Source organism: Semicossyphus pulcher, unplaced genomic scaffold (genome assembly GCF_022749685.1).
Source record: "Semicossyphus pulcher isolate SPU_LCO1_2020_fin unplaced genomic scaffold, fSemPul1.0.p SCAF_8, whole genome shotgun sequence".
Classification (NCBI taxonomy): Eukaryota; Metazoa; Chordata; class Actinopteri; order Labriformes; family Labridae; genus Semicossyphus; species Semicossyphus pulcher.
The window spans coordinates 26,212,501-26,232,500 of NW_027211759.1; the positions used below are offsets into that span (position 1 = coordinate 26,212,501).

The 20,000-nt window shown below is 54.2% G+C and overlaps 49 non-coding genes across 49 annotated transcripts in view; all 49 read right to left on the reverse strand.

The window, feature by feature from the left end:
• Positions 1-86, reverse strand: part of LOC138613782 (U2 spliceosomal RNA) — a 191-nt gene extending 105 nt beyond the window's left edge. The window contains exon 1 of the small nuclear RNA XR_011309910.1: positions 1-86. This exon is cut by the window's left edge and continues 105 nt beyond it. This is a non-coding gene — a small nuclear RNA (U2 spliceosomal RNA).
• A 211-nt stretch (positions 87-297) lies between these two features.
• LOC138614113 (U5 spliceosomal RNA) lies at positions 298-410 on the reverse strand. The gene has a single exon (XR_011310222.1). It is a non-coding gene; the product is annotated as a U5 spliceosomal RNA (small nuclear RNA).
• Positions 411-719: 309 nt separating this feature from the next.
• On the reverse strand, positions 720-910 carry LOC138613952 (U2 spliceosomal RNA). The gene has a single exon (XR_011310075.1). It is a non-coding gene; the product is annotated as a U2 spliceosomal RNA (small nuclear RNA).
• A 211-nt stretch (positions 911-1,121) lies between these two features.
• Positions 1,122-1,234, reverse strand: LOC138614114 (U5 spliceosomal RNA). Its single transcript, XR_011310223.1, has one exon. It is a non-coding gene; the product is annotated as a U5 spliceosomal RNA (small nuclear RNA).
• A 309-nt stretch (positions 1,235-1,543) lies between these two features.
• On the reverse strand, positions 1,544-1,734 carry LOC138613783 (U2 spliceosomal RNA). Its single transcript, XR_011309911.1, has one exon. It is a non-coding gene; the product is annotated as a U2 spliceosomal RNA (small nuclear RNA).
• A 211-nt stretch (positions 1,735-1,945) lies between these two features.
• Positions 1,946-2,058, reverse strand: LOC138614115 (U5 spliceosomal RNA). The gene has a single exon (XR_011310224.1). It is a non-coding gene; the product is annotated as a U5 spliceosomal RNA (small nuclear RNA).
• A 309-nt stretch (positions 2,059-2,367) lies between these two features.
• LOC138613784 (U2 spliceosomal RNA) lies at positions 2,368-2,558 on the reverse strand. The gene has a single exon (XR_011309912.1). It is a non-coding gene; the product is annotated as a U2 spliceosomal RNA (small nuclear RNA).
• A 211-nt stretch (positions 2,559-2,769) lies between these two features.
• LOC138614116 (U5 spliceosomal RNA) lies at positions 2,770-2,882 on the reverse strand. Its single transcript, XR_011310225.1, has one exon. It is a non-coding gene; the product is annotated as a U5 spliceosomal RNA (small nuclear RNA).
• Positions 2,883-3,191: 309 nt separating this feature from the next.
• On the reverse strand, positions 3,192-3,382 carry LOC138613785 (U2 spliceosomal RNA). Its single transcript, XR_011309913.1, has one exon. It is a non-coding gene; the product is annotated as a U2 spliceosomal RNA (small nuclear RNA).
• A 207-nt stretch (positions 3,383-3,589) lies between these two features.
• Positions 3,590-3,702, reverse strand: LOC138613672 (U5 spliceosomal RNA). Its single transcript, XR_011309807.1, has one exon. It is a non-coding gene; the product is annotated as a U5 spliceosomal RNA (small nuclear RNA).
• A 309-nt stretch (positions 3,703-4,011) lies between these two features.
• On the reverse strand, positions 4,012-4,202 carry LOC138613786 (U2 spliceosomal RNA). The gene has a single exon (XR_011309914.1). It is a non-coding gene; the product is annotated as a U2 spliceosomal RNA (small nuclear RNA).
• Positions 4,203-4,413: 211 nt separating this feature from the next.
• On the reverse strand, positions 4,414-4,526 carry LOC138614117 (U5 spliceosomal RNA). Its single transcript, XR_011310226.1, has one exon. It is a non-coding gene; the product is annotated as a U5 spliceosomal RNA (small nuclear RNA).
• Positions 4,527-4,835: 309 nt separating this feature from the next.
• On the reverse strand, positions 4,836-5,026 carry LOC138613787 (U2 spliceosomal RNA). The gene has a single exon (XR_011309915.1). It is a non-coding gene; the product is annotated as a U2 spliceosomal RNA (small nuclear RNA).
• A 211-nt stretch (positions 5,027-5,237) lies between these two features.
• LOC138614118 (U5 spliceosomal RNA) lies at positions 5,238-5,350 on the reverse strand. The gene has a single exon (XR_011310227.1). It is a non-coding gene; the product is annotated as a U5 spliceosomal RNA (small nuclear RNA).
• A 309-nt stretch (positions 5,351-5,659) lies between these two features.
• On the reverse strand, positions 5,660-5,850 carry LOC138613788 (U2 spliceosomal RNA). The gene has a single exon (XR_011309916.1). It is a non-coding gene; the product is annotated as a U2 spliceosomal RNA (small nuclear RNA).
• A 207-nt stretch (positions 5,851-6,057) lies between these two features.
• Positions 6,058-6,170, reverse strand: LOC138613673 (U5 spliceosomal RNA). The gene has a single exon (XR_011309808.1). It is a non-coding gene; the product is annotated as a U5 spliceosomal RNA (small nuclear RNA).
• A 309-nt stretch (positions 6,171-6,479) lies between these two features.
• LOC138613789 (U2 spliceosomal RNA) lies at positions 6,480-6,670 on the reverse strand. The gene has a single exon (XR_011309917.1). It is a non-coding gene; the product is annotated as a U2 spliceosomal RNA (small nuclear RNA).
• A 211-nt stretch (positions 6,671-6,881) lies between these two features.
• Positions 6,882-6,994, reverse strand: LOC138583281 (U5 spliceosomal RNA). The gene has a single exon (XR_011305193.1). It is a non-coding gene; the product is annotated as a U5 spliceosomal RNA (small nuclear RNA).
• Positions 6,995-7,303: 309 nt separating this feature from the next.
• Positions 7,304-7,494, reverse strand: LOC138613791 (U2 spliceosomal RNA). The gene has a single exon (XR_011309919.1). It is a non-coding gene; the product is annotated as a U2 spliceosomal RNA (small nuclear RNA).
• Positions 7,495-7,709: 215 nt separating this feature from the next.
• On the reverse strand, positions 7,710-7,822 carry LOC138583282 (U5 spliceosomal RNA). Its single transcript, XR_011305194.1, has one exon. It is a non-coding gene; the product is annotated as a U5 spliceosomal RNA (small nuclear RNA).
• A 309-nt stretch (positions 7,823-8,131) lies between these two features.
• Positions 8,132-8,322, reverse strand: LOC138613790 (U2 spliceosomal RNA). Its single transcript, XR_011309918.1, has one exon. It is a non-coding gene; the product is annotated as a U2 spliceosomal RNA (small nuclear RNA).
• Positions 8,323-8,525: 203 nt separating this feature from the next.
• LOC138613674 (U5 spliceosomal RNA) lies at positions 8,526-8,638 on the reverse strand. The gene has a single exon (XR_011309809.1). It is a non-coding gene; the product is annotated as a U5 spliceosomal RNA (small nuclear RNA).
• A 309-nt stretch (positions 8,639-8,947) lies between these two features.
• LOC138613792 (U2 spliceosomal RNA) lies at positions 8,948-9,138 on the reverse strand. Its single transcript, XR_011309920.1, has one exon. It is a non-coding gene; the product is annotated as a U2 spliceosomal RNA (small nuclear RNA).
• A 211-nt stretch (positions 9,139-9,349) lies between these two features.
• LOC138583284 (U5 spliceosomal RNA) lies at positions 9,350-9,462 on the reverse strand. The gene has a single exon (XR_011305196.1). It is a non-coding gene; the product is annotated as a U5 spliceosomal RNA (small nuclear RNA).
• A 309-nt stretch (positions 9,463-9,771) lies between these two features.
• On the reverse strand, positions 9,772-9,962 carry LOC138613801 (U2 spliceosomal RNA). The gene has a single exon (XR_011309929.1). It is a non-coding gene; the product is annotated as a U2 spliceosomal RNA (small nuclear RNA).
• A 203-nt stretch (positions 9,963-10,165) lies between these two features.
• On the reverse strand, positions 10,166-10,278 carry LOC138613675 (U5 spliceosomal RNA). Its single transcript, XR_011309810.1, has one exon. It is a non-coding gene; the product is annotated as a U5 spliceosomal RNA (small nuclear RNA).
• Positions 10,279-10,587: 309 nt separating this feature from the next.
• LOC138613793 (U2 spliceosomal RNA) lies at positions 10,588-10,778 on the reverse strand. The gene has a single exon (XR_011309921.1). It is a non-coding gene; the product is annotated as a U2 spliceosomal RNA (small nuclear RNA).
• A 211-nt stretch (positions 10,779-10,989) lies between these two features.
• On the reverse strand, positions 10,990-11,102 carry LOC138583285 (U5 spliceosomal RNA). The gene has a single exon (XR_011305197.1). It is a non-coding gene; the product is annotated as a U5 spliceosomal RNA (small nuclear RNA).
• A 309-nt stretch (positions 11,103-11,411) lies between these two features.
• On the reverse strand, positions 11,412-11,602 carry LOC138613812 (U2 spliceosomal RNA). The gene has a single exon (XR_011309940.1). It is a non-coding gene; the product is annotated as a U2 spliceosomal RNA (small nuclear RNA).
• A 203-nt stretch (positions 11,603-11,805) lies between these two features.
• On the reverse strand, positions 11,806-11,918 carry LOC138613677 (U5 spliceosomal RNA). The gene has a single exon (XR_011309812.1). It is a non-coding gene; the product is annotated as a U5 spliceosomal RNA (small nuclear RNA).
• A 309-nt stretch (positions 11,919-12,227) lies between these two features.
• Positions 12,228-12,418, reverse strand: LOC138613794 (U2 spliceosomal RNA). The gene has a single exon (XR_011309922.1). It is a non-coding gene; the product is annotated as a U2 spliceosomal RNA (small nuclear RNA).
• A 211-nt stretch (positions 12,419-12,629) lies between these two features.
• LOC138613679 (U5 spliceosomal RNA) lies at positions 12,630-12,742 on the reverse strand. Its single transcript, XR_011309813.1, has one exon. It is a non-coding gene; the product is annotated as a U5 spliceosomal RNA (small nuclear RNA).
• A 309-nt stretch (positions 12,743-13,051) lies between these two features.
• Positions 13,052-13,242, reverse strand: LOC138613795 (U2 spliceosomal RNA). The gene has a single exon (XR_011309923.1). It is a non-coding gene; the product is annotated as a U2 spliceosomal RNA (small nuclear RNA).
• Positions 13,243-13,453: 211 nt separating this feature from the next.
• LOC138583286 (U5 spliceosomal RNA) lies at positions 13,454-13,566 on the reverse strand. The gene has a single exon (XR_011305198.1). It is a non-coding gene; the product is annotated as a U5 spliceosomal RNA (small nuclear RNA).
• Positions 13,567-13,875: 309 nt separating this feature from the next.
• On the reverse strand, positions 13,876-14,066 carry LOC138613824 (U2 spliceosomal RNA). Its single transcript, XR_011309952.1, has one exon. It is a non-coding gene; the product is annotated as a U2 spliceosomal RNA (small nuclear RNA).
• Positions 14,067-14,269: 203 nt separating this feature from the next.
• On the reverse strand, positions 14,270-14,382 carry LOC138613680 (U5 spliceosomal RNA). Its single transcript, XR_011309814.1, has one exon. It is a non-coding gene; the product is annotated as a U5 spliceosomal RNA (small nuclear RNA).
• Positions 14,383-14,691: 309 nt separating this feature from the next.
• On the reverse strand, positions 14,692-14,882 carry LOC138613796 (U2 spliceosomal RNA). The gene has a single exon (XR_011309924.1). It is a non-coding gene; the product is annotated as a U2 spliceosomal RNA (small nuclear RNA).
• A 215-nt stretch (positions 14,883-15,097) lies between these two features.
• Positions 15,098-15,210, reverse strand: LOC138583287 (U5 spliceosomal RNA). The gene has a single exon (XR_011305199.1). It is a non-coding gene; the product is annotated as a U5 spliceosomal RNA (small nuclear RNA).
• Positions 15,211-15,519: 309 nt separating this feature from the next.
• On the reverse strand, positions 15,520-15,710 carry LOC138613925 (U2 spliceosomal RNA). Its single transcript, XR_011310049.1, has one exon. It is a non-coding gene; the product is annotated as a U2 spliceosomal RNA (small nuclear RNA).
• Positions 15,711-15,921: 211 nt separating this feature from the next.
• On the reverse strand, positions 15,922-16,034 carry LOC138583288 (U5 spliceosomal RNA). The gene has a single exon (XR_011305200.1). It is a non-coding gene; the product is annotated as a U5 spliceosomal RNA (small nuclear RNA).
• Positions 16,035-16,338: 304 nt separating this feature from the next.
• On the reverse strand, positions 16,339-16,529 carry LOC138613929 (U2 spliceosomal RNA). Its single transcript, XR_011310053.1, has one exon. It is a non-coding gene; the product is annotated as a U2 spliceosomal RNA (small nuclear RNA).
• A 211-nt stretch (positions 16,530-16,740) lies between these two features.
• Positions 16,741-16,853, reverse strand: LOC138583289 (U5 spliceosomal RNA). The gene has a single exon (XR_011305201.1). It is a non-coding gene; the product is annotated as a U5 spliceosomal RNA (small nuclear RNA).
• Positions 16,854-17,162: 309 nt separating this feature from the next.
• On the reverse strand, positions 17,163-17,353 carry LOC138613797 (U2 spliceosomal RNA). Its single transcript, XR_011309925.1, has one exon. It is a non-coding gene; the product is annotated as a U2 spliceosomal RNA (small nuclear RNA).
• A 211-nt stretch (positions 17,354-17,564) lies between these two features.
• LOC138583290 (U5 spliceosomal RNA) lies at positions 17,565-17,677 on the reverse strand. The gene has a single exon (XR_011305202.1). It is a non-coding gene; the product is annotated as a U5 spliceosomal RNA (small nuclear RNA).
• Positions 17,678-17,986: 309 nt separating this feature from the next.
• LOC138613798 (U2 spliceosomal RNA) lies at positions 17,987-18,177 on the reverse strand. The gene has a single exon (XR_011309926.1). It is a non-coding gene; the product is annotated as a U2 spliceosomal RNA (small nuclear RNA).
• A 209-nt stretch (positions 18,178-18,386) lies between these two features.
• LOC138613621 (U5 spliceosomal RNA) lies at positions 18,387-18,501 on the reverse strand. The gene has a single exon (XR_011309759.1). It is a non-coding gene; the product is annotated as a U5 spliceosomal RNA (small nuclear RNA).
• A 309-nt stretch (positions 18,502-18,810) lies between these two features.
• LOC138613799 (U2 spliceosomal RNA) lies at positions 18,811-19,001 on the reverse strand. The gene has a single exon (XR_011309927.1). It is a non-coding gene; the product is annotated as a U2 spliceosomal RNA (small nuclear RNA).
• A 203-nt stretch (positions 19,002-19,204) lies between these two features.
• LOC138583291 (U5 spliceosomal RNA) lies at positions 19,205-19,317 on the reverse strand. Its single transcript, XR_011305203.1, has one exon. It is a non-coding gene; the product is annotated as a U5 spliceosomal RNA (small nuclear RNA).
• Positions 19,318-19,626: 309 nt separating this feature from the next.
• On the reverse strand, positions 19,627-19,817 carry LOC138613800 (U2 spliceosomal RNA). The gene has a single exon (XR_011309928.1). It is a non-coding gene; the product is annotated as a U2 spliceosomal RNA (small nuclear RNA).
• Between the last annotated feature and the right edge of the window lie 183 nt (positions 19,818-20,000).

Here is a 20,000-nt window from a genome sequence, read left to right on the forward strand (position 1 = left end):
TCGTCCCCGTATAGAGGACATATCAGATATTAAACTGATAAGAACAGATACTACACTTGATCTTAGCCAAAAGGCCGAGAAGCGATGCCGCAGACTGTTTGCCGCTCGAGCCCACCTCCTGGAACGGCCCTCCCTCGTCGTGGTGCGGAAATTCTTATCGGCCGTAACGAACGACGGCTGCTGCGCAGCAATTCCGGCCACGCCCGACCTTGGCTCCGGGCCCTGACCCTCGAATGCCTAGGATAGTTTTTGTTGCTTGCTTGCTTGCTTGCTTGCTTTCCACAAAAGACAGAGGCTCGGCCAAACGGCTAAGCCTGCCAAAAATAGCTTTAACTCAATAGTGTTCCTCTCCACGGAAGTCTTTAGTAAAAGGCGAAAGACTTGTGCGTTTTGAAGAGAAACCCGAGTAGGTACAGGCTTCTCCTCGGGAGCAGCCCAGCACAGGCGTCGCCCCAGCCACTACACTCACGGTGAGTCTCACCACTTGGCTCGTCGCGGACTGGGCCGCTTCCACCCCAGCCCTGCCCACATTTGCCACAGGCTTTATCCGACGGAAAATTCAGAGAAATGAAGGCCTGGCTGTCAGATGTGGGCTACGAAACATGTATCAGGGTCTTGCAGGCCCTCTGTGACATTCCAGGAAGAAACAAAGGGGATCTGCGGGGCACAAAATCACTGCGCTGCACTGCACTGAGGAGTTGTTTTTGCACAAGGCAGGAGAAGGTTGCACCGTTCCCGGTGGCACTGCAATACCGGGTCGATGCGTGGAGTGAACGGAGCAAGCCCCTCTTTCAGCTCCCGGTGTCAAAAATCCGTTTAATATTTCGTCCCCGTATAGAGGACATATCAGATATTAAACTGATAAGAACAGATACTACACTTCATCTTAGCCAAAAGGCCGAGAAACGATGCCGCAGACTGTTTGCCGCTCGAGCCCACCTCCTGGAACGGCCCTCCCTCGTCGTGGTGCGGAAATTCTTATCGGCCGTAACGAACGACGGCTGCTGCCCAGCAATTCCGGCCACGCCCGACCTTGGCTCCGGGCCCTGACCCTCGAATGCCTAGGATAGTTTTTGTTGCTTGCTTGCTTGCTTGCTTGCTTTCCACAAAAGACAGAGGCTCGGCCAAACGGCTAAGCCTGCCAAAAATAGCTTTAACTCAATAGTGTTCCTCTCCACGGAAGTCTTTAGTAAAAGGCGAAAGACTTGTGCGTTTTGAAGAGAAACCCGAGTAGGTACAGGCTTCTCCTCGGGAGCAGCCCAGCACAGGCGTCGCCCCAGCCACTACACTCACGGTGAGTCTCACCACTTGGCTCGTCGCGGACTGGGCCGCTTCCACCCCAGCCCTGCCCACATTTGCCACAGGCTTTATCCGACGGAAAATTCAGAGAAATGAAGGCCTGGCTGTCAGATGCGGGCTACGAAACATGTATCAGGGTTTTGCAGGCCCTCTGTGACATTCCAGGAAGAAACAAAGGGGATCTGCGGGGCACAAAATCACTGCGCTGCACTGCACTGAGGAGTTGTTTTTGCACAAGGCAGGAGAAGGTTGCACCGTTCCCGGTGGCACTGCAATACCGGGTCGATGCGTGGAGTGAACGGAGCAAGCCCCTCTTTCAGCTCCCGGTGTCAAAAATCCGTTTAATATTTCGTCCCCGTATAGAGGACATATCAGATATTAAACTGATAAGAACAGATACTACACTTGATCTTAGCCAAAAGGCCGAGAAGCGATGCCGCAGACTGTTTGCCGCTCGAGCCCACCTCCTGGAACGGCCCTCCCTCGTCGTGGTGCGGAAATTCTTATCGGCCGTAACGAACGACGGCTGCTGCCCAGCAATTCCGGCCACGCCCGACCTTGGCTCCGGGCCCTGACCCTCGAATGCCTAGGATAGTTTTTGTTGCTTGCTTGCTTGCTTGCTTGCTTTCCACAAAAGACAGAGGCTCGGCCAAACGGCTAAGCCTGCCAAAAATAGCTTTAACTCAATAGTGTTCCTCTCCACGGAAGTCTTTAGTAAAAGGCGAAAGACTTGTGCGTTTTGAAGAGAAACCCGAGTAGGTACAGGCTTCTCCTCGGGAGCAGCCCAGCACAGGCGTCGCCCCAGCCACTACACTCACGGTGAGTCTCACCACTTGGCTCGTCGCGGACTGGGCCGCTTCCACCCCAGCCCTGCCCACATTTGCCACAGGCTTTATCCGACGGAAAATTCAGAGAAATGAAGGCCTGGCTGTCAGATGCGGGCTACGAAACATGTATCAGGGTCTTGCAGGCCCTCTGTGACATTCCAGGAAGAAACAAAGGGGATCTGCGGGGCACAAAATCACTGCGCTGCACTGCACTGAGGAGTTGTTTTTGCACAAGGCAGGAGAAGGTTGCACCGTTCCCGGTGGCACTGCAATACCGGGTCGATGCGTGGAGTGAACGGAGCAAGCCCCTCTTTCAGCTCCCGGTGTCAAAAATCCGTTTAATATTTCGTCCCCGTATAGAGGACATATCAGATATTAAACTGATAAGAACAGATACTACACTTGATCTTAGCCAAAAGGCCGAGAAGCGATGCCGCAGACTGTTTGCCGCTCGAGCCCACCTCCTGGAACGGCCCTCCCTCGTCGTGGTGCGGAAATTCTTATCGGCCGTAACGAACGACGGCTGCTGCCCAGCAATTCCGGCCACGCCCGACCTTGGCTCCGGGCCCTGACCCTCGAATGCCTAGGATAGTTTTTGTTGCTTGCTTGCTTGCTTGCTTGCTTTCCACAAAAGACAGAGGCTCGGCCAAACGGCTAAGCCTGCCAAAAATAGCTTTAACTCAATAGTGTTCCTCTCCACGGAAGTCTTTAGTAAAAGGCGAAAGACTTGTGCGTTTTGAAGAGAAACCCGAGTAGGTACAGGCTTCTCCTCGGGAGCAGCCCAGCACAGGCGTCGCCCCAGCCACTACACTCACGGTGAGTCTCACCACTTGGCTCGTCGCGGACTGGGCCGCTTCCACCCCAGCCCTGCCCACATTTGCCACAGGCTTTATCCGACGGAAAATTCAGAGAAATGAAGGCCTGGCTGTCAGATGCGGGCTACGAAACATGTATCAGGGTCTTGCAGGCCCTCTGTGACATTCCAGGAAGAAACAAAGGGGATCTGCGGGGCACAAAATCACTGCGCTGCACTGCACTGAGGAGTTGTTTTTGCACAAGGCAGGAGAAGGTTGCACCGTTCCCGGTGGCACTGCAATACCGGGTCGATGCGTGGAGTGAACGGAGCAAGCCCCTCTTTCAGCTCCCGGTGTCAAAAATCCGTTTAATATTTCGTCCCCGTATAGAGGACATATCAGATATTAAACTGATAAGAACAGATACTACACTTGATCTTAGCCAAAAGGCCGAGAAGCGATGCCGCAGACTGTTTGCCGCTCGAGCCCACCTCCTGGAACGGCCCTCCCTCGTCGTGGTGCGGAAATTCTTATCGGCCGTAACGAACGACGGCTGCTGCCCAGCAATTCCAGCCACGCCCGACCTTGGCTCCGGGGCCTGACCCTCGAATGCCTAGGACAGTTTTTGTTGCTTGCTTGCTTGCTTGCTTTCCACAAAAGACAGAGGCTCGGCCAAACGGCTAAGCCTGCCAAAAATAGCTTTAACTCAATAGTGTTCCTCTCCACGGAAGTCTTTAGTAAAAGGCGAAAGACTTGTGCGTTTTGCAGAGAAACCCGAGTAGGTACAGGCTTCTCCTCGGGAGCAGCCCAGCACAGGCGTCGCCCCAGCCACTACACTCACGGTGAGTCTCACCACTTGGCTCGTCGCGGACTGGGCCGCTTCCACCCCAGCCCTGCCCACATTTGCCACAGGCTTTATCCGACGGAAAATTCAGAGAAATGAAGGCCTGGCTGTCAGATGCGGGCTACGAAACATGTATCAGGGTCTTGCAGGCCCTCTGTGACATTCCAGGAAGAAACAAAGGGGATCTGCGGGGCACAAAATCACTGCGCTGCACTGCACTGAGGAGTTGTTTTTGCACAAGGCAGGAGAAGGTTGCACCGTTCCCGGTGGCACTGCAATACCGGGTCGATGCGTGGAGTGAACGGAGCAAGCCCCTCTTTCAGCTCCCGGTGTCAAAAATCCGTTTAATATTTCGTCCCCGTATAGAGGACATATCAGATATTAAACTGATAAGAACAGATACTACACTTGATCTTAGCCAAAAGGCCGAGAAGCGATGCCGCAGACTGTTTGCCGCTCGAGCCCACCTCCTGGAACGGCCCTCCCTCGTCGTGGTGCGGAAATTCTTATCGGCCGTAACGAACGACGGCTGCTGCCCAGCAATTCCGGCCACGCCCGACCTTGGCTCCGGGCCCTGACCCTCGAATGCCTAGGATAGTTTTTGTTGCTTGCTTGCTTGCTTGCTTGCTTTCCACAAAAGACAGAGGCTCGGCCAAACGGCTAAGCCTGCCAAAAATAGCTTTAACTCAATAGTGTTCCTCTCCACGGAAGTCTTTAGTAAAAGGCGAAAGACTTGTGCGTTTTGAAGAGAAACCCGAGTAGGTACAGGCTTCTCCTCGGGAGCAGCCCAGCACAGGCGTCGCCCCAGCCACTACACTCACGGTGAGTCTCACCACTTGGCTCGTCGCGGACTGGGCCGCTTCCACCCCAGCCCTGCCCACATTTGCCACAGGCTTTATCCGACGGAAAATTCAGAGAAATGAAGGCCTGGCTGTCAGATGCGGGCTACGAAACATGTATCAGGGTCTTGCAGGCCCTCTGTGACATTCCAGGAAGAAACAAAGGGGATCTGCGGGGCACAAAATCACTGCGCTGCACTGCACTGAGGAGTTGTTTTTGCACAAGGCAGGAGAAGGTTGCACCGTTCCCGGTGGCACTGCAATACCGGGTCGATGCGTGGAGTGAACGGAGCAAGCCCCTCTTTCAGCTCCCGGTGTCAAAAATCCGTTTAATATTTCGTCCCCGTATAGAGGACATATCAGATATTAAACTGATAAGAACAGATACTACACTTGATCTTAGCCAAAAGGCCGAGAAGCGATGCCGCAGACTGTTTGCCGCTCGAGCCCACCTCCTGGAACGGCCCTCCCTCGTCGTGGTGCGGAAATTCTTATCGGCCGTAACGAACGACGGCTGCTGCCCAGCAATTCCGGCCACGCCCGACCTTGGCTCCGGGCCCTGACCCTCGAATGCCTAGGATAGTTTTTGTTGCTTGCTTGCTTGCTTGCTTGCTTTCCACAAAAGACAGAGGCTCGGCCAAACGGCTAAGCCTGCCAAAAATAGCTTTAACTCAATAGTGTTCCTCTCCACGGAAGTCTTTAGTAAAAGGCGAAAGACTTGTGCGTTTTGAAGAGAAACCCGAGTAGGTACAGGCTTCTCCTCGGGAGCAGCCCAGCACAGGCGTCGCCCCAGCCACTACACTCACGGTGAGTCTCACCACTTGGCTCGTCGCGGACTGGGCCGCTTCCACCCCAGCCCTGCCCACATTTGCCACAGGCTTTATCCGACGGAAAATTCAGAGAAATGAAGGCCTGGCTGTCAGATGCGGGCTACGAAACATGTATCAGGGTCTTGCAGGCCCTCTGTGACATTCCAGGAAGAAACAAAGGGGATCTGCGGGGCACAAAATCACTGCGCTGCACTGCACTGAGGAGTTGTTTTTGCACAAGGCAGGAGAAGGTTGCACCGTTCCCGGTGGCACTGCAATACCGGGTCGATGCGTGGAGTGAACGGAGCAAGCCCCTCTTTCAGCTCCCGGTGTCAAAAATCCGTTTAATATTTCGTCCCCGTATAGAGGACATATCAGATATTAAACTGATAAGAACAGATACTACACTTGATCTTAGCCAAAAGGCCGAGAAGCGATGCCGCAGACTGTTTGCCGCTCGAGCCCACCTCCTGGAACGGCCCTCCCTCGTCGTGGTGCGGAAATTCTTATCGGCCGTAACGAACGACGGCTGCTGCCCAGCAATTCCAGCCACGCCCGACCTTGGCTCCGGGGCCTGACCCTCGAATGCCTAGGACAGTTTTTGTTGCTTGCTTGCTTGCTTGCTTTCCACAAAAGACAGAGGCTCGGCCAAACGGCTAAGCCTGCCAAAAATAGCTTTAACTCAATAGTGTTCCTCTCCACGGAAGTCTTTAGTAAAAGGCGAAAGACTTGTGCGTTTTGCAGAGAAACCCGAGTAGGTACAGGCTTCTCCTCGGGAGCAGCCCAGCACAGGCGTCGCCCCAGCCACTACACTCACGGTGAGTCTCACCACTTGGCTCGTCGCGGACTGGGCCGCTTCCACCCCAGCCCTGCCCACATTTGCCACAGGCTTTATCCGACGGAAAATTCAGAGAAATGAAGGCCTGGCTGTCAGATGCGGGCTACGAAACATGTATCAGGGTCTTGCAGGCCCTCTGTGACATTCCAGGAAGAAACAAAGGGGATCTGCGGGGCACAAAATCACTGCGCTGCACTGCACTGAGGAGTTGTTTTTGCACAAGGCAGGAGAAGGTTGCACCGTTCCCGGTGGCACTGCAATACCGGGTCGATGCGTGGAGTGAACGGAGCAAGCCCCTCTTTCAGCTCCCGGTGTCAAAAATCCGTTTAATATTTCGTCCCCGTATAGAGGACATATCAGATATTAAACTGATAAGAACAGATACTACACTTGATCTTAGCCAAAAGGCCGAGAAGCGATGCCGCAGACTGTTTGCCGCTCGAGCCCACCTCCTGGAACGGCCCTCCCTCGTCGTGGTGCGGAAATTCTTATCGGCCGTAACGAACGACGGCTGCTGCCCAGCAATTCCGGCCACGCCCGACCTTGGCTCCGGGCCCTGACCCTCGAATGCCTAGGATAGTTTTTGTTGCTTGCTTGCTTGCTTGCTTGCTTTCCACAAAAGACAGAGGCTCGGCCAAACGGCTAAGCCTGCCAAAAATAGCTTTAACTCAATAGTGTTCCTCTCCACGGAAGTCTTTAGTAAAAGGCGAAAGACTTGTGCGTTTTGAAGAGAAACCCGAGTAGGTACAGGCTTCTCCTCGGGAGCAGCCCAGCACAGGCGTCGCCCCAGCCACTACACTCACGGTGAGTCTCACCACTTGGCTCGTCGCGGACTGGGCCGCTTCCACCCCAGCCCTGCCCACATTTGCCACAGGCTTTATCCGACGGAAAATTCAGAGAAATGAAGGCCTGGCTGTCAGATGCGGGCTACGAAACATGTATCAGGGTCTTGCAGGCCCTCTGTGACATTCCAGGAAGAAACAAAGGGGATCTGCGGGGCACAAAATCACTGCGCTGCACTGCACTGAGGAGTTGTTTTTGCACAAGGCAGGAGAAGGTTGCACCGTTCCCGGTGGCACTGCAATACCGGGTCGATGCGTGGAGTGAACGGAGCAAGCCCCTCTTTCAGCTCCCGGTGTCAAAAATCCGTTTAATATTTCGTCCCCGTATAGAGGACATATCAGATATTAAACTGATAAGAACAGATACTACACTTGATCTTAGCCAAAAGGCCGAGAAGCGATGCCGCAGACTGTTTGCCGCTCGAGCCCACCTCCTGGAACGGCCCTCCCTCGTCGTGGTGCGGAAATTCTTATCGGCCGTAACGAACGACGGCTGCTGCCCAGCAATTCCGGCCACGCCCGACCTTGGCTCCGGGCCCTGACCCTCGAATGCCTAGGATAGTTTTTGTTGCTTGCTTGCTTGCTTGCTTGCTTGCTTTCCACAAAAGACAGAGGCTCGGCCAAACGGCTAAGCCTGCCAAAAATAGCTTTAACTCAATAGTGTTCCTCTCCACGGAAGTCTTTAGTAAAAGGCGAAAGACTTGTGCGTTTTGAAGAGAAACCCGAGTAGGTACAGGCTTCTCCTCGGGAGCAGCCCAGCACAGGCGTCGCCCCAGCCACTACACTCACGGTGAGTCTCACCACTTGGCTCGTCGCGGACTGGGCCGCTTCCACCCCAGCCCTGCCCACATTTGCCACAGGCTTTATCCGACGGAAAATTCAGAGAAATGAAGGCCTGGCTGTCAGATGCGGGCTACGAAACATGTATCAGGGTCTTGCAGGCCCTCTGTGACATTCCAGGAAGAAACAAAGGGGATCTGCGGGGCACAAAATCACTGCGCTGCACTGCACTGAGGAGTTGTTTTTGCACAAGGCAGGAGAAGGTTGCACCGTTCCCGGTGGCACTGCAATACCGGGTCGATGCGTGGAGTGAACGGAGCAAGCCCCTCTTTCAGCTCCCGGTGTCAAAAATCTGTTTAATATTTCGTCCCCGTATAGAGGACATATCAGATATTAAACTGATAAGAACAGATACTACACTTGATCTTAGCCAAAAGGCCGAGAAGCGATGCCGCAGACTGTTTGCCGCTCGAGCCCACCTCCTGGAACGGCCCTCCCTCGTCGTGGTGCGGAAATTCTTATCGGCCGTAACGAACGACGGCTGCTGCCCAGCAATTCCAGCCACGCCCGACCTTGGCTCCGGGGCCTGACCCTCGAATGCCTAGGACAGTTTTTGTTGCTTGCTTGCTTGCTTTCCACAAAAGACAGAGGCTCGGCCAAACGGCTAAGCCTGCCAAAAATAGCTTTAACTCAATAGTGTTCCTCTCCACGGAAGTCTTTAGTAAAAGGCGAAAGACTTGTGCGTTTTGCAGAGAAACCCGAGTAGGTACAGGCTTCTCCTCGGGAGCAGCCCAGCACAGGCGTCGCCCCAGCCACTACACTCACGGTGAGTCTCACCACTTGGCTCGTCGCGGACTGGGCCGCTTCCACCCCAGCCCTGCCCACATTTGCCACAGGCTTTATCCGACGGAAAATTCAGAGAAATGAAGGCCTGGCTGTCAGATGCGGGCTACGAAACATGTATCAGGGTCTTGCAGGCCCTCTGTGACATTCCAGGAAGAAACAAAGGGGATCTGCGGGGCACAAAATCACTGCGCTGCACTGCACTGAGGAGTTGTTTTTGCACAAGGCAGGAGAAGGTTGCACCGTTCCCGGTGGCACTGCAATACCGGGTCGATGCGTGGAGTGAACGGAGCAAGCCCCTCTTTCAGCTCCCGGTGTCAAAAATCCGTTTAATATTTCGTCCCCGTATAGAGGACATATCAGATATTAAACTGATAAGAACAGATACTACACTTGATCTTAGCCAAAAGGCCGAGAAGCGATGCCGCAGACTGTTTGCCGCTCGAGCCCACCTCCTGGAACGGCCCTCCCTCGTCGTGGTGCGGAAATTCTTATCGGCCGTAACGAACGACGGCTGCTGCCCAGCAATTCCGGCCACGCCCGACCTTGGCTCCGGGCCCTGACCCTCGAATGCCTAGGATAGTTTTTGTTGCTTGCTTGCTTGCTTGCTTGCTTTCCACAAAAGACAGAGGCTCGGCCAAACGGCTAAGCCTGCCAAAAATAGCTTTAACTCAATAGTGTTCCTCTCCACGGAAGTCTTTAGTAAAAGGCGAAAGACTTGTGCGTTTTGAAGAGAAACCCGAGTAGGTACAGGCTTCTCCTCGGGAGCAGCCCAGCACAGGCGTCGCCCCAGCCACTACACTCACGGTGAGTCTCACCACTTGGCTCGTCGCGGACTGGGCCGCTTCCACCCCAGCCCTGCCCACATTTGCCACAGGCTTTATCCGACGGAAAATTCAGAGAAATGAAGGCCTGGCTGTCAGATGCGGGCTACGAAACATGTATCAGGGTCTTGCAGGCCCTCTGTGACATTCCAGGAAGAAACAAAGGGGATCTGCGGGGCACAAAATCACTGCGCTGCACTGCACTGAGGAGTTGTTTTTGCACAAGGCAGGAGAAGGTTGCACCGTTCCCGGTGGCACTGCAATACCGGGTCGATGCGTGGAGTGAACGGAGCAAGCCCCTCTTTCAGCTCCCGGTGTCAAAAATCTGTTTAATATTTCGTCCCCGTATAGAGGACATATCAGATATTAAACTGATAAGAACAGATACTACACTTGATCTTAGCCAAAAGGCCGAGAAGCGATGCCGCAGACTGTTTGCCGCTCGAGCCCACCTCCTGGAACGGCCCTCCCTCGTCGTGGTGCGGAAATTCTTATCGGCCGTAACGAACGACGGCTGCTGCCCAGCAATTCCAGCCACGCCCGACCTTGGCTCCGGGGCCTGACCCTCGAATGCCTAGGACAGTTTTTGTTGCTTGCTTGCTTGCTTTCCACAAAAGACAGAGGCTCGGCCAAACGGCTAAGCCTGCCAAAAATAGCTTTAACTCAATAGTGTTCCTCTCCACGGAAGTCTTTAGTAAAAGGCGAAAGACTTGTGCGTTTTGCAGAGAAACCCGAGTAGGTACAGGCTTCTCCTCGGGAGCAGCCCAGCACAGGCGTCGCCCCAGCCACTACACTCACGGTGAGTCTCACCACTTGGCTCGTCGCGGACTGGGCCGCTTCCACCCCAGCCCTGCCCACATTTGCCACAGGCTTTATCCGACGGAAAATTCAGAGAAATGAAGGCCTGGCTGTCAGATGCGGGCTACGAAACATGTATCAGGGTCTTGCAGGCCCTCTGTGACATTCCAGGAAGAAACAAAGGGGATCTGCGGGGCACAAAATCACTGCGCTGCACTGCACTGAGGAGTTGTTTTTGCACAAGGCAGGAGAAGGTTGCACCGTTCCCGGTGGCACTGCAATACCGGGTCGATGCGTGGAGTGAACGGAGCAAGCCCCTCTTTCAGCTCCCGGTGTCAAAAATCCGTTTAATATTTCGTCCCCGTATAGAGGACATATCAGATATTAAACTGATAAGAACAGATACTACACTTGATCTTAGCCAAAAGGCCGAGAAGCGATGCCGCAGACTGTTTGCCGCTCGAGCCCACCTCCTGGAACGGCCCTCCCTCGTCGTGGTGCAGAAATTCTTATCGGCCGTAACGAACGACGGCTGCTGCCCAGCAATTCCGGCCACGCCCGACCTTGGCTCCGGGCCCTGACCCTCGAATGCCTAGGATAGTTTTTGTTGCTTGCTTGCTTGCTTGCTTGCTTTCCACAAAAGACAGAGGCTCGGCCAAACGGCTAAGCCTGCCAAAAATAGCTTTAACTCAATAGTGTTCCTCTCCACGGAAGTCTTTAGTAAAAGGCGAAAGACTTGTGCGTTTTGAAGAGAAACCCGAGTAGGTACAGGCTTCTCCTCGGGAGCAGCCCAGCACAGGCGTCGCCCCAGCCACTACACTCACGGTGAGTCTCACCACTTGGCTCGTCGCGGACTGGGCCGCTTCCACCCCAGCCCTGCCCACATTTGCCACAGGCTTTATCCGACGGAAAATTCAGAGAAATGAAGGCCTGGCTGTCAGATGCGGGCTACGAAACATGTATCAGGGTCTTGCAGGCCCTCTGTGACATTCCAGGAAGAAACAAAGGGGATCTGCGGGGCACAAAATCACTGCGCTGCACTGCACTGAGGAGTTGTTTTTGCACAAGGCAGGAGAAGGTTGCACCGTTCCCGGTGGCACTGCAATACCGGGTCGATGCGTGGAGTGAACGGAGCAAGCCCCTCTTTCAGCTCCCGGTGTCAAAAATCTGTTTAATATTTCGTCCCCGTATAGAGGACATATCAGATATTAAACTGATAAGAACAGATACTACACTTGATCTTAGCCAAAAGGCCGAGAAGCGATGCCGCAGACTGTTTGCCGCTCGAGCCCACCTCCTGGAACGGCCCTCCCTCGTCGTGGTGCGGAAATTCTTATCGGCCGTAACGAACGACGGCTGCTGCCCAGCAATTCCAGCCACGCCCGACCTTGGCTCCGGGGCCTGACCCTCGAATGCCTAGGACAGTTTTTGTTGCTTGCTTGCTTGCTTTCCACAAAAGACAGAGGCTCGGCCAAACGGCTAAGCCTGCCAAAAATAGCTTTAACTCAATAGTGTTCCTCTCCACGGAAGTCTTTAGTAAAAGGCGAAAGACTTGTGCGTTTTGCAGAGAAACCCGAGTAGGTACAGGCTTCTCCTCGGGAGCAGCCCAGCACAGGCGTCGCCCCAGCCACTACACTCACGGTGAGTCTCACCACTTGGCTCGTCGCGGACTGGGCCGCTTCCACCCCAGCCCTGCCCACATTTGCCACAGGCTTTATCCGACGGAAAATTCAGAGAAATGAAGGCCTGGCTGTCAGATGCGGGCTACGAAACATGTATCAGGGTCTTGCAGGCCCTCTGTGACATTCCAGGAAGAAACAAAGGGGATCTGCGGGGCACAAAATCACTGCGCTGCACTGCACTGAGGAGTTGTTTTTGCACAAGGCAGGAGAAGGTTGCACCGTTCCCGGTGGCACTGCAATACCGGGTCGATGCGTGGAGTGAACGGAGCAAGCCCCTCTTTCAGCTCCCGGTGTCAAAAATCCGTTTAATATTTCGTCCCCGTATAGAGGACATATCAGATATTAAACTGATAAGAACAGATACTACACTTGATCTTAGCCAAAAGGCCGAGAAGCGATGCCGCAGACTGTTTGCCGCTCGAGCCCACCTCCTGGAACGGCCCTCCCTCGTCGTGGTGCGGAAATTCTTATCGGCCGTAACGAACGACGGCTGCTGCCCAGCAATTCCGGCCACGCCCGACCTTGGCTCCGGGCCCTGACCCTCGAATGCCTAGGATAGTTTTTGTTGCTTGCTTGCTTGCTTGCTTGCTTTCCACAAAAGACAGAGGCTCGGCCAAACGGCTAAGCCTGCCAAAAATAGCTTTAACTCAATAGTGTTCCTCTCCACGGAAGTCTTTAGTAAAAGGCGAAAGACTTGTGCGTTTTGCAGAGAAACCCGAGTAGGTACAGGCTTCTCCTCGGGAGCAGCCCAGCACAGGCGTCGCCCCAGCCACTACACTCACGGTGAGTCTCACCACTTGGCTCGTCGCGGACTGGGCCGCTTCCACCCCAGCCCTGCCCACATTTGCCACAGGCTTTATCCGACGGAAAATTCAGAGAAATGAAGGCCTGGCTGTCAGATGCGGGCTACGAAACATGTATCAGGGTCTTGCAGGCCCTCTGTGACATTCCAGGAAGAAACAAAGGGGATCTGCGGGGCACAAAATCACTGCGCTGCACTGCACTGAGGAGTTGTTTTTGCACAAGGCAGGAGAAGGTTGCACCGTTCCCGGTGGCACTGCAATACCGGGTCGATGCGTGGAGTGAACGGAGCAAGCCCCTCTTTCAGCTCCCGGTGTCAAAAATCCGTTTAATATTTCGTCCCCGTATAGAGGACATATCAGATATTAAACTGATAAGAACAGATACTACACTTGATCTTAGCCAAAAGGCCGAGAAGCGATGCCGCAGACTGTTTGCCGCTCGAGCCCACCTCCTGGAACGGCCCTCCCTCGTCGTGGTGCGGAAATTCTTATCGGCCGTAACGAACGACGGCTGCTGCCCAGCAATTCCGGCCACGCCCGACCTTGGCTCCGGGCCCTGACCCTCGAATGCCTAGGATAGTTTTTGTTGCTTGCTTGCTTGCTTGCTTGCTTTCCACAAAAGACAGAGGCTCGGCCAAACGGCTAAGCCTGCCAAAAATAGCTTTAACTCAATAGTGTTCCTCTCCACGGAAGTCTTTAGTAAAAGGCGAAAGACTTGTGCGTTTTGAAGAGAAACCCGAGTAGGTACAGGCTTCTCCTCGGGAGCAGCCCAGCACAGGCGTCGCCCCAGCCACTACACTCACGGTGAGTCTCACCACTTGGCTCGTCGCGGACTGGGCCGCTTCCACCCCAGCCCTGCCCACATTTGCCACAGGCTTTATCCGACGGAAAATTCAGAGAAATGAAGGCCTGGCTGTCAGATGCGGGCTACGAAACATGTATCAGGGTCTTGCAGGCCCTCTGTGACATTCCAGGAAGAAACAAAGGGGATCTGCGGGGCACAAAATCACTGCGCTGCACTGCACTGAGGAGTTGTTTTTGCACAAGGCAGGAGAAGGTTGCACCGTTCCCGGTGGCACTGCAATACCGGGTCGATGCGTGGAGTGAACGGAGCAAGCCCCTCTTTCAGCTCCCGGTGTCAAAAATCTGTTTAATATTTCGTCCCCGTATAGAGGACATATCAGATATTAAACTGATAAGAACAGATACTACACTTGATCTTAGCCAAAAGGCCGAGAAGCGATGCCGCAGACTGTTTGCCGCTCGAGCCCACCTCCTGGAACGGCCCTCCCTCGTCGTGGTGCGGAAATTCTTATCGGCCGTAACGAACGACGGCTGCTGCCCAGCAATTCCAGCCACGCCCGACCTTGGCTCCGGGGCCTGACCCTCGAATGCCTAGGACAGTTTTTGTTGCTTGCTTGCTTGCTTTCCACAAAAGACAGAGGCTCGGCCAAACGGCTAAGCCTGCCAAAAATAGCTTTAACTCAATAGTGTTCCTCTCCACGGAAGTCTTTAGTAAAAGGCGAAAGACTTGTGCGTTTTGCAGAGAAACCCGAGTAGGTACAGGCTTCTCCTCGGGAGCAGCCCAGCACAGGCGTCGCCCCAGCCACTACACTCACGGTGAGTCTCACCACTTGGCTCGTCGCGGACTGGGCCGCTTCCACCCCAGCCCTGCCCACATTTGCCACAGGCTTTATCCGACGGAAAATTCAGAGAAATGAAGGCCTGGCTGTCAGATGCGGGCTACGAAACATGTATCAGGGTCTTGCAGGCCCTCTGTGACATTCCAGGAAGAAACAAAGGGGATCTGCGGGGCACAAAATCACTGCGCTGCACTGCACTGAGGAGTTGTTTTTGCACAAGGCAGGAGAAGGTTGCACCGTTCCCGGTGGCACTGCAATACCGGGTCGATGCGTGGAGTGAACGGAGCAAGCCCCTCTTTCAGCTCCCGGTGTCAAAAATCCGTTTAATATTTCGTCCCCGTATAGAGGACATATCAGATATTAAACTGATAAGAACAGATACTACACTTGATCTTAGCCAAAAGGCCGAGAAGCGATGCCGCAGACTGTTTGCCGCTCGAGCCCACCTCCTGGAACGGCCCTCCCTCGTCGTGGTGCGGAAATTCTTATCGGCCGTAACGAACGACGGCTGCTGCCCAGCAATTCCGGCCACGCCCGACCTTGGCTCCGGGCCCTGACCCTCGAATGCCTAGGATAGTTTTTGTTGCTTGCTTGCTTGCTTGCTTGCTTGCTTTCCACAAAAGACAGAGGCTCGGCCAAACGGCTAAGCCTGCCAAAAATAGCTTTAACTCAATAGTGTTCCTCTCCACGGAAGTCTTTAGTAAAAGGCGAAAGACTTGTGCGTTTTGAAGAGAAACCCGAGTAGGTACAGGCTTCTCCTCGGGAGCAGCCCAGCACAGGCGTCGCCCCAGCCACTACACTCACGGTGAGTCTCACCACTTGGCTCGTCGCGGACTGGGCCGCTTCCACCCCAGCCCTGCCCACATTTGCCACAGGCTTTATCCGACGGAAAATTCAGAGAAATGAAGGCCTGGCTGTCAGATGTGGGCTACGAAACATGTATCAGGGTCTTGCAGGCCCTCTGTGACATTCCAGGAAGAAACAAAGGGGATCTGCGGGGCACAAAATCACTGCGCTGCACTGCACTGAGGAGTTGTTTTTGCACAAGGCAGGAGAAGGTTGCACCGTTCCCGGTGGCACTGCAATACCGGGTCGATGCGTGGAGTGAACGGAGCAAGCCCCTCTTTCAGCTCCCGGTGTCAAAAATCCGTTTAATATTTCGTCCCCGTATAGAGGACATATCAGATATTAAACTGATAAGAACAGATACTACACTTGATCTTAGCCAAAAGGCCGAGAAACGATGCCGCAGACTGTTTGCCGCTCGAGCCCACCTCCTGGAACGGCCCTCCCTCGTCGTGGTGCGGAAATTCTTATCGGCCGTAACGAACGACGGCTGCTGCCCAGCAATTCCGGCCACGCCCGACCTTGGCTCCGGGCCCTGACCCTCGAATGCCTAGGATAGTTTTTGTTGCTTGCTTGCTTGCTTGCTTGCTTTCCACAAAAGACAGAGGCTCGGCCAAACGGCTAAGCCTGCCAAAAATAGCTTTAACTCAATAGTGTTCCTCTCCACGGAAGTCTTTAGTAAAAGGCGAAAGACTTGTGCGTTTTGAAGAGAAACCCGAGTAGGTACAGGCTTCTCCTCGGGAGCAGCCCAGCACAGGCGTTGCCCCAGCCACTACACTCACGGTGAGTCTCACCACTTGGCTCGTCGCGGACTGGGCCGCTTCCACCCCAGCCCTGCCCACATTTGCCACAGGCTTTATCCGACGGAAAATTCAGAGAAATGAAGGCCTGGCTGTCAGATGCGGGCTACGAAACATGTATCAGGGTCTTGCAGGCCCTCTGTGACATTCCAGGAAGAAACAAAGGGGATCTGCGGGGCACAAAATCACTGCGCTGCACTGCGGAGTTGTTTTTGCACAAGGCAGGAGAAGGTTGCACCGTTCCCGGTGGCACTGCAATACCGGGTCGATGCGTGGAGTGAACGGAGCAAGCCCCTCTTTCAGCTCCCGGTGTCAAAAATCCGTTTAATATTTCATCCCCGTATAGAGGACATATCAGATATTAAACTGATAAGAACAGATACTACACTTGATCTTAGCCAAAAGGCCGAGAAGCGATGCCGCAGACTGTTTGCCGCTCGAGCCCACCTCCTGGAACGGCCCTCCCTCGTCGTGGTGCGGAAATTCTTATCGGCCGTAACGAACGACGGCTGCTGCCCAGCAATTCCGGCCACGCCCGACCTTGGCTCCGGGCCCTGACCCTCGAATGCCTAGGATAGTTTTTGTTGCTTGCTTGCTTGCTTGCTTGCTTTCCACAAAAGACAGAGGCTCGGCCAAACGGCTAAGCCTGCCAAAAATAGCTTTAACTCAATAGTGTTCCTCTCCACGGAAGTCTTTAGTAAAAGGCGAAAGACTTGTGCGTTTTGAAGAGAAACCCGAGTAGGTACAGGCTTCTCCTCGGGAGCAGCCCAGCACAGGCGTCGCCCCAGCCACTACACTCACGGTGAGTCTCACCACTTGGCTCGTCGCGGACTGGGCCGCTTCCACCCCAGCCCTGCCCACATTTGCCACAGGCTTTATCCGACGGAAAATTCAGAGAAATGAAGGCCTGGCTGTCAGATGCGGGCTACGAAACATGTATCAGGGTTTTGCAGGCCCTCTGTGACATTCCAGGAAGAAACAAAGGGGATCTGCGGGGCACAAAATCACTGCGCTGCACTGCACTGAGGAGTTGTTTTTGCACAAGGCAGGAGAAGGTTGCACCGTTCCCGGTGGCACTGCAATACCGGGTCGATGCGTGGAGTGAACGGAGCAAGCCCCTCTTTCAGCTCCCGGTGTCAAAAATCCGTTTAATATTTCGTCCCCGTATAGAGGACATATCAGATATTAAACTGATAAGAACAGATACTACACTTGATCTTAGCCAAAAGGCCGAGAAGCGATGCCGCAGACTGTTTGCCGCTCGAGCCCACCTCCTGGAACGGCCCTCCCTCGTCGTGGTGCGGAAATTCTTATCGGCCGTAACGAACGACGGCTGCTGCCCAGCAATTCCGGCCACGCCCGACCTTGGCTCCGGGCCCTGACCCTCGAATGCCTAGGATAGTTTTTGTTGCTTGCTTGCTTGCTTGCTTGCTTTCCACAAAAGACAGAGGCTCGGCCAAACGGCTAAGCCTGCCAAAAATAGCTTTAACTCAATAGTGTTCCTCTCCACGGAAGTCTTTAGTAAAAGGCGAAAGACTTGTGCGTTTTGAAGAGAAACCCGAGTAGGTACAGGCTTCTCCTCGGGAGCAGCCCAGCACAGGCGTCGCCCCAGCCACTACACTCACGGTGAGTCTCACCACTTGGCTCGTCGCGGACTGGGCCGCTTCCACCCCAGCCCTGCCCACATTTGCCACAGGCTTTATCCGACGGAAAATTCAGAGAAATGAAGGCCTGGCTGTCAGATGCGGGCTACGAAACATGTATCAGGGTCTTGCAGGCCCTCTGTGACATTCCAGGAAGAAACAAAGGGGATCTGCGGGGCACAAAATCACTGCGCTGCACTGCACTGAGGAGTTGTTTTTGCACAAGGCAGGAGAAGGTTGCACCGTTCCCGGTGGCACTGCAATACCGGGTCGATGCGTGGAGTGAACGGAGCAAGCCCCTCTTTCAGCTCCCGGTGTCAAAAATCCGTTTAATATTTCGTCCCCGTATAGAGGACATATCAGATATTAAACTGATAAGAACAGATACTACACTTGATCTTAGCCAAAAGGCCGAGAAGCGATGCCGCAGACTGTTTGCCGCTCGAGCCCACCTCCTGGAACGGCCCTCCCTCGTCGTGGTGCGGAAATTCTTATCGGCCGTAACGAACGACGGCTGCTGCCCAGCAATTCCGGCCACGCCCGACCTTGGCTCCGGGCCCTGACCCTCGAATGCCTAGGATAGTTTTTGTTGCTTGCTTGCTTGCTTGCTTGCTTTCCACAAAAGACAGAGGCTCAGCCAAACGGCTAAGCCTGCCAAAAATAGCTTTAACTCAATAGTGTTCCTCTCCACGGAAGTCTTTAGTAAAAGGCGAAAGACTTGTGCGTTTTGAAGAGAAACCCGAGTAGGTACAGGCTTCTCCTCGGGAGCAGCCCAGCACAGGCGTCGCCCCAGCCACTACACTCACGGTGAGTCTCACCACTTGGCTCGTCGCGGACTGGGCCGCTTCCACCCCAGCCCTGCCCACATTTGCCACAGGCTTTATCCGACGGAAAATTCAGAGAAATGAAGGCCTGGCTGTCAGATGCGGGCTACGAAACATGTATCAGGGTCTTGCAGGCCCTCTGTGACATTCCAGGAAGAAACAAAGGGGATCTGCGGGGCACAAAATCACTGCGCTGCACTGCACTGAGGAGTTGTTTTTGCACAAGGCAGGAGAAGGTTGCACCGTTCCCGGTGGCACTGCAATACCGGGTCGATGCGTGGAGTGAACGGAGCAAGCCCCTCTTTCAGCTCCCGGTGTCAAAAATCCGTTTAATATTTCGTCCCCGTATAGAGGACATATCAGATATTAAACTGATAAGAACAGATACTACACTTGATCTTAGCCAAAAGGCCGAGAAGCGATGCCGCAGACTGTTTGCCGCTCGAGCCCACCTCCTGGAACGGCCCTCCCTCGTCGTGGTGCGGAAATTCTTATCGGCCGTAACGAACGAAGGCTGCTGCCCAGCAATTCCAGCCACGCCCGACCTTGGCTCCGGGCCCTGACCCTCGAATGCCTAGGACAGTTTTTGTTGCTTGCTTGCTTGCTTTCCACAAAAGACAGAGGCTCGGCCAAACGGCTAAGCCTGCCAAAAATAGCTTTAACTCAATAGTGTTCCTCTCCACGGAAGTCTTTAGTAAAAGGCGAAAGACTTGTGCGTTTTGAAGAGAAACCCGAGTAGGTACAGGCTTCTCCTCGGGAGCAGCCCAGCACAGGCGTCGCCCCAGCCACTACACTCACGGTGAGTCTCACCACTTGGCTCGTCGCGGACTGGGCCGCTTCCACCCCAGCCCTGCCCACATTTGCCACAGGCTTTATCTGACGGAAAATTCAGAGAAATGAAGGCCTGGCTGTCAGATGCGGGCTACGAAACATGTATCAGGGTCTTGCAGGCCCTCTGTGACATTCCAGGAAGAAACAAAGGGGATCTGCGGGGCACAAAATCACTGCGCTGCACTGCACTGAGGAGTTGTTTTTGCACAAGGCAGGAGAAGGTTGCACCGTTCCCGGTGGCACTGCAATACCGGGTCGATGCGTGGAGTGAACGGAGCAAGCCCCTCTTTCAGCTCCCGGTGTCAAAAATCCGTTTAATATTTCGTCCCCGTATAGAGGACATATCAGATATTAAACTGATAAGAACAGATACTACACTTGATCTTAGCCAAAAGGCCGAGAAGCGATGCCGCAGACTGTTTGCCGCTCGAGCCCACCTCCTGGAACGGCCCTCCCTCGTCGTGGTGCGGAAATTCTTATCGGCCGTAACGAACGACGGCTGCTGCCCAGCAATTCCGGCCACGCCCGACCTTGGCTCCGGGCCCTGACCCTCGAATGCCTAGGATAGTTTTTGTTGCTTGCTTGCTTGCT